The sequence below is a fragment of the Anopheles gambiae genome (genome assembly GCF_943734735.2).
Source record: "Anopheles gambiae chromosome X unlocalized genomic scaffold, idAnoGambNW_F1_1 X_unloc_71, whole genome shotgun sequence".
Taxonomy (NCBI): domain Eukaryota; kingdom Metazoa; phylum Arthropoda; class Insecta; order Diptera; family Culicidae; genus Anopheles; species Anopheles gambiae.
Window position 1 is genome coordinate 15,001 of NW_026902683.1, and position 7,500 is coordinate 22,500.

Consider the following 7,500-nt stretch of genomic DNA (forward strand, 5'->3'; position numbering starts at 1 on the left):
ACGGGAGACTTTGCTACAGCGGCTTCTCTGCACTTCTGGGCTACCACCTTGTGACGGGAGACATTGCTAGCGGTCACTCTGCACTAGTGATGGTACACCACCGTGATACGGGAGACATTGCTAACGGCCACTCTGCACAGGTGCCAATACCACCTTGTGACGGGAAACATTGCTAGGAACCGATCGGCATCTCTGCGCGATTACTTGACGCACACCCAACTAAGTCAACTGTTGGACTTTTTCGTAATCACGGCGGGACACATTGAACGAGCTCTAACGGTTCTCTGCACGCATGGAACATGGTGGCGGGAATCATTGCTAGAACCGAACGGCGCCTCTGCGCGATGTACAAACAAGCTCAACAGGAACCTCGTATCGGCTGCCGAGCCGGAGCCCGAACAACTTGGACTTTCACCTCTAATTTATATCAACTCACCACTCCCCGAGGGATCCGCAGAATTGCTTCTGGGTCCCGTATCGTTATTTGCGATTCGTGTTTGCATTACACTACATTGAACTATTCCAACTTGTTTATCCGCATGGCGAACATTTGCTGCATTGAACATTTAAGTTCCACTTCGCTCTCCCCTACGTGGGTCTGAGCTTCGCTCTCAGGGAAAAAATATGCCACATTTGGTAGGGAAACCCGGTTTCATCACGCTATGTGCCCTGCACCACCAGCTTAGCGTGAATGCTTCGAGTTTCCCTAAGAAGTTCGATTGGTCTTGCAGAGTTTAAAGACAACGAAGCTTAGTTTCAAGCAATGATTTAATATACGCGTATTAAAAACCCTTAACTGTTACAACTTTTATGCTTGAAACCATCGCAACGAAGTCTTTGGGTCCGTAGACCCGTGATGTACTGCTCCAGGAAACGTTTTGAAAGGGTGGAAGCTCAAAATCATAGGTTAAGATCATCGGCAGAACCCACCAGACACCACTTTTGCTTCATAAGTTCGGCCTATAGTCATATGACGATTTTCATCGGGGAGGGGACGTATGACCCAAACGGGGGCTTATATGACCCACGGACACTGCAAACCATGCTCCTACGACTAAATAGAGGTTAAAACTACGATTTGGTGAAATCTTCATTTTTGACCTCGAAGCAAGGTACCTTCCCTATAGTAGGCAATGAGTAAATGATCATAATCCCAGGAGGGCAAAAAATGGGAACCCGAGAGGAAAGCGCTGTTGGCGCGCCTAAGCTAGTGGCCCGTAGAGTAAAAAGGGTACCCCCAACAAAGTTGTCGTTTGACGTTCTGGTTGCACTTTTTATCATCTAAAATCAGTTTTCTACACGTTTTGAGGGGTTTAAGCAAAAAAAAAAATTTCGACTACTCGAGCTCTCTGGCCCGTTCGGTGCACATTTTTGAAAAAAGCTAGGGAGCTGCCCCTAGGTTCGGGGTGTCACAAAATGTTGAAAAGTGGTCGAAAAACCACTATCCAGAATCGGATGTAGAATCATTAGACGAACTTAAAATTGTTCTACGACACCCATCTGCGACGTTTAGTATTCGAGTTATGGCCCGTACCAGGTCTGACCGAGCAATTTTTGTTCCGCGCACTTTGTGCACCGTACACGTTGATGTTTGTATGAAAAAGTACCCTACCTAGGGACGCGTATAGCAAATTTGTACCCCCGGGCATGTTGTCGATTGACATTCTGGTTTCACTTTTCATCATCTAGGGTGCGTTCCTGACACGTTTTGAGGGGTTTTAGCAAAAAAAAAAATTTCGACTACTCGAGCTCTCTGGCCCGTTCGGTGCACATTTTTGAAAAAAGCTAGGGAGCTGCCCCTAGGTTCGGGGTGTCACAAAATGTTGAAAAGTGGTCGAAAAACCACTATCCAGAATCGGATGTAGAATCATTAGACGAACTTAAAATTGTTCTACGACACCCATCTGCGACGTTTAGTATTCGAGTTATGGCCCGTACCAGGTCTGACCGAGCAATTTTTGTTCCGCGCACTTTGTGCACCGTACACGTTGATGTTTGTATGAAAAAGTACCCTACCTAGGGACGCGTATAGCAAATTTGTACCCCCGGGCATGTTGTCGATTGACATTCTGGTTGCACTTTTCATCATCTAGGGTGCGTTCCTGACACGTTTTGAGGGGTTTTAGCAAAAAAAAAAATTTTCGACTACTCGAGCTCTCTGGCCCGTTCGGTGCACATTTTTGAAAAAAGCTAGGGAGCTGCCCCTAGGTTCGGGGTGTCACAAAATGTTGAAAAGTGGTCGAAAAACCACTATCCAGAATCGGATGTAGAATCGTTAGACGAACTTAAAATTGTTCTACGACACCCATCTGCGACGTTTAGTATTCGAGTTATGGCCCGTACCAGGTCTGACCGAGCAATTTTTGTTCCGCGCACTTTGTGCACCGTACACGTTGATGTTTGTATGAAAAAGTACCCTACCTAGGGACGCGTATAGCAAATTTGTACCCCCGGGCATGTTGTCGATTGACATTCTGGTTGCACTTTTCATCATCTAGGGTGCGTTCCTGACACGTTTTGAGGGGTTTTAGCAAAAAAAAAAATTTCGACTACTCGAGCTCTCTGGCCCGTTCGGTGCACATTTTTGAAAAAAGCTAGGGAGCTGCCCCTAGGTTCGGGGTGTCACAAAATGTTGAAAAGTGGTCGAAAAACCACTATCCAGAATCGGATGTAGAATCATTAGACGAACTTAAAATTGTTCTACGACACCCATCTGCGACGTTTAGTATTCGAGTTATGGCCCGTACCAGGTCTGACCGAGCAATTTTTGTTCCGCGCACTTTGTGCACCGTACACGTTGATGTTTGTATGAAAAAGTACCCTACCTAGGGACGCGTATAGCAAATTTGTACCCCCGGGCATGTTGTCGATTGACATTCTGGTTGCACTTTTCATCATCTAGGGTGCGTTCCTGACACGTTTTGAGGGGTTTTAGCAAAAAAAAAAATTTTCGACTACTCGAGCTCTCTGGCCCGTTCGGTGCACATTTTTGAAAAAAGCTAGGGAGCTGCCCCTAGGTTCGGGGTGTCACAAAATGTTGAAAAGTGGTCGAAAAACCACTATCCAGAATCGGATGTAGAATCATTAGACGAACTTAAAATTGTTCTACGACACCCATCTGCGACGTTTAGTATTCGAGTTATGGCCCGTACCAGGTCTGACCGAGCAATTTTTGTTCCGCGCACTTTGTGCACCGTACACGTTGATGTTTGTATGAAAAAGTACCCTACCTAGGGACGCGTATAGCAAATTTGTACCCCCGGGCATGTTGTCGATTGACATTCTGGTTGCACTTTTCATCATCTAGGGTGCGTTCCTGACACGTTTTGAGGGGTTTTAGCAAAAAAAAAATTTTCGACTACTCGAGCTCTCTGGCCCGTTCGGTGCACATTTTTGAAAAAAGCTAGGGAGCTGCCCCTAGGTTCGGGGTGTCACAAAATGTTGAAAAGTGGTCGAAAAACCACTATCCAGAATCGGATGTAGAATCATTAGACGAACTTAAAATTGTTCTACGACACCCATCTGCGACGTTTAGTATTCGAGTTATGGCCCGTCCTAGGTCTGACCGAGCAATTTTTGTTCCGCGCACTTTGTGCACCGTACACGTTGATGTTTGTATGAAAAAGTACCCTACCTAGGGACGCGTATAGCAAATTTGTACCCCCGGGCATGTTGTCGATTGACATTCTGGTTGCACTTTTCATCATCTAGGGTGCGTTCCTGACACGTTTTGAGGGGTTTTAGCAAAAAAAAAATTTTCGACTACTCGAGCTCTCTGGCCCGTTCGGTGCACATTTTTGAAAAAAGCTAGGGAGCTGCCCCTAGGTTCGGGGTGTCACAAAATGTTGAAAAGTGGTCGAAAAACCACTATCCAGAATCGGATGTAGAATCATTAGACGAACTTAAAATTGTTCTACGACACCCATCTGCGACGTTTAGTATTCGAGTTATGGCCCGTACCAGGTCTGACCGAGCAATTTTTGTTCCGCGCACTTTGTGCACCGTACACGTTGATGTTTGTATGAAAAAGTACCCTACCTAGGGACGCGTATAGCAAATTTGTACCCCCGGGCATGTTGTCGATTGACATTCTGGTTGCACTTTTCATCATCTAGGGTGCGTTCCTGACACGTTTTGAGGGGTTTTAGCAAAAAAAAAATTTTCGACTACTCGAGCTCTCTGGCCCGTTCGGTGCACATTTTTGAAAAAAGCTAGGGAGCTGCCCCTAGGTTCGGGGTGTCACAAAATGTTGAAAAGTGGTTGAAAAACCACTATCCAGAATCGGATGTAGAATCATTAGACGAACTTAAAATTGTTCTACGACACCCATCTGCGACGTTTAGTATTCGAGTTATGGCCCGTACCAGGTCTGACCGAGCAATTTTTGTTCCGCGCACTTTGTGCACCGTACACGTTGATGTTTGTATGAAAAAGTACCCTACCTAGGGACGCGTAGAGCAAATTTGTACCCCCGGGCATGTTGTCGATTGACATTCTGGTTGCACTTTTCATCATCTAGGGTGCGTTCCTGACACGTTTTGAGGGGTTTTAGCAAAAAAAAAATTTTCGACTACTCGAGCTCTCTGGCCCGTTCGGTGCACATTTTTGAAAAAAGCTAGGGAGCTGCCCCTAGGTTCGGGGTGTCACAAAATGTTGAAAAGTGGTCGAAAAACCACTATCCAGAATCGGATGTAGAATCATTAGACGAACTTAAAATTGTTCTACGACACCCATCTGCGACGTTTAGTATTCGAGTTATGGCCCGTACCAGGTCTGACCGAGCAATTTTTGTTCCGCGCACTTTGTGCACCGTACACGTTGATGTTTGTATGAAAAAGTACCCTACCTAGGGACGCGTATAGCAAATTTGTACCCCCGGGCATGTTGTCGATTGACATTCTGGTTGCACTTTTCATCATCTAGGGTGCGTTCCTGACACGTTTTGAGGGGTTTTAGCAAAAAAAAAATTTTCGACTACTCGAGCTCTCTGGCCCGTTCGGTGCACATTTTTGAAAAAAGCTAGGGAGCTGCCCCTAGGTTCGGGGTGTCACAAAATGTTGAAAAGTGGTTGAAAAACCACTATCCAGAATCGGATGTAGAATCATTAGACGAACTTAAAATTGTTCTACGACACCCATCTGCGACGTTTAGTATTCGAGTTATGGCCCGTACCAGGTCTGACCGAGCAATTTTTGTTCCGCGCACTTTGTGCACCGTACACGTTGATGTTTGTATGAAAAAGTACCCTACCTAGGGACGCGTAGAGCAAATTTGTACCCCCGGGCATGTTGTCGATTGACATTCTGGTTGCACTTTTCATCATCTAGGGTGCGTTCCTGACACGTTTTGAGGGGTTTTAGCAAAAAAAAAATTTTCGACTACTCGAGCTCTCTGGCCCGTTCGGTGCACATTTTTGAAAAAAGCTAGGGAGCTGCCCCTAGGTTCGGGGTGTCACAAAATGTTGAAAAGTGGTCGAAAAACCACTATCCAGAATCGGATGTAGAATCATTAGACGAACTTAAAATTGTTCTACGACACCCATCTGCGACGTTTAGTATTCGAGTTATGGCCCGTACCAGGTCTGACCGAGCAATTTTTGTTCCGCGCACTTTGTGCACCGTACACGTTGATGTTTGTATGAAAAAGTACCCTACCTAGGGACGCGTATAGCAAATTTGTACCCCCGGGCATGTTGTCGATTGACATTCTGGTTGCACTTTTCATCATCTAGGGTGCGTTCCTGACACGTTTTGAGGGGTTTTAGCAAAAAAAAAAAATTTCGACTACTCGAGCTCTCTGGCCCGTTCGGTGCACATTTTTGAAAAAAGCTAGGGAGCTGCCCCTAGGTTCGGGGTGTCACAAAATGTTGAAAAGTGGTCGAAAAACCACTATCCAGAATCGGATGTAGAATCATTAGACGAACTTAAAATTGTTCTACGACACCCATCTGCGACGTTTAGTATTCGAGATATATAACACTTTGTAGGTCTGACCGAGCAATTTTTGTTCCGCGCACTTTGTGCACCGTACACTTTGATGTTTGTATGAAAAAGTACCCTACCTAGGGACGCGTAGAGCAAATTTGTACCCCCGGGCATGTTGTCGATTGACATTCTGGTTGCACTTTTCATCATCTAGGGTGCGTTCCTGACACGTTTTGAGGGGTTTTAGCAAAAAAAAAATTTTCGACTACTCGAGCTCTCTGGCCCGTTCGGTGCACATTTTTGAAAAAAGCTAGGGAGCTGCCCCTAGGTTCGGGGTGTCACAAAATGTTGAAAAGTGGTCGAAAAACCACTATCCAGAATCGGATGTAGAATCATTAGACGAACTTAAAATTGTTCTACGACACCCATCTGCGACGTTTAGTATTCGAGATATAGCACTTTGTAGGTCTGACCGAGCAATTTTGTACTAAAATGTATGGTGAACATGTAATTCATTAAATAACATTGACTTGCATCGTGCCCTACTTCATCGGCACAGCTGTTATTGACTATCTTTAGTGGAAATGGATTGAGTTTGACCATTTTAAGCCCATTTCCTATGCCGTGCACCAACATTGTGTACCGATCAGGGAAAGTACGCTACGTACGCGTTCATGGATGTCGATGTTGGTACAAGTTGCCGGTCGGGATAGCCGTGCACCAAAACTGTGTACCGATCAGGGAAAGTACAAGACGGAGGGTGCAGCTCGAGCGTACGCGTTCATAGATGTCCATGTTGGTACACTTGCACCAAAATTGTGTACCAATCAGGGAAAGTACAACACGGAGGGCGCAGCCCGGGCGTACGCGATCATGGATGTCCATGTTGATACAATCTACGTGTACGTTCTTAGTTTTTGTATCAAAAGTTGCAATTAAGTGCTTGTATGCTTAAAATGCTTATCTCAACCGGTCACCTTTTGGCCTGTCCTTTTATAACAGAAACCTAGAAAGATACTCGATATTTTTGTGTTGTTCCATTAGCCCGGGACGACGAAATGAGCTATGTGCACATCGTGCAGAAAACTGTCTTCGCCACGCATGTTTTTGTCTATCCACTCATATAATCACCCACATTTGTGTTCAACACGGACGGCGCAGCCCGAGCGAACGCGTTAATGTTTATGTTTGTACACACTGCTTGTACGATTCTAGGATTTGGTAATTGCGTCACAGTGCCCGACCGTCGCGGACACCATTCTTGGACAGAAGTCCTAGTACGTAGAGTACTTTCCCTAGGTATGTGCTCGTTCGTGACTATCGTTGCGTGCTTACGGACACGCTTGGGTATGTTTACCATACAAGGTTTACTAGGGAAACCTGGGAAGGACGCTTGCCCTCCCGTCGCGGACACCATTCTTGGAAAGAAGTCCTAGTACGTAGCGTTCCTTATTTTACTTGATCAGTTTGTAATGCATTCGCTTTGTTCCATCGACTTCTGCTACTGCTCACTAAGGGGTGTTCGTTTGCGATGTGTACGATAAGCAACTGTCTATCCTAACCAGCAGTTAATCAA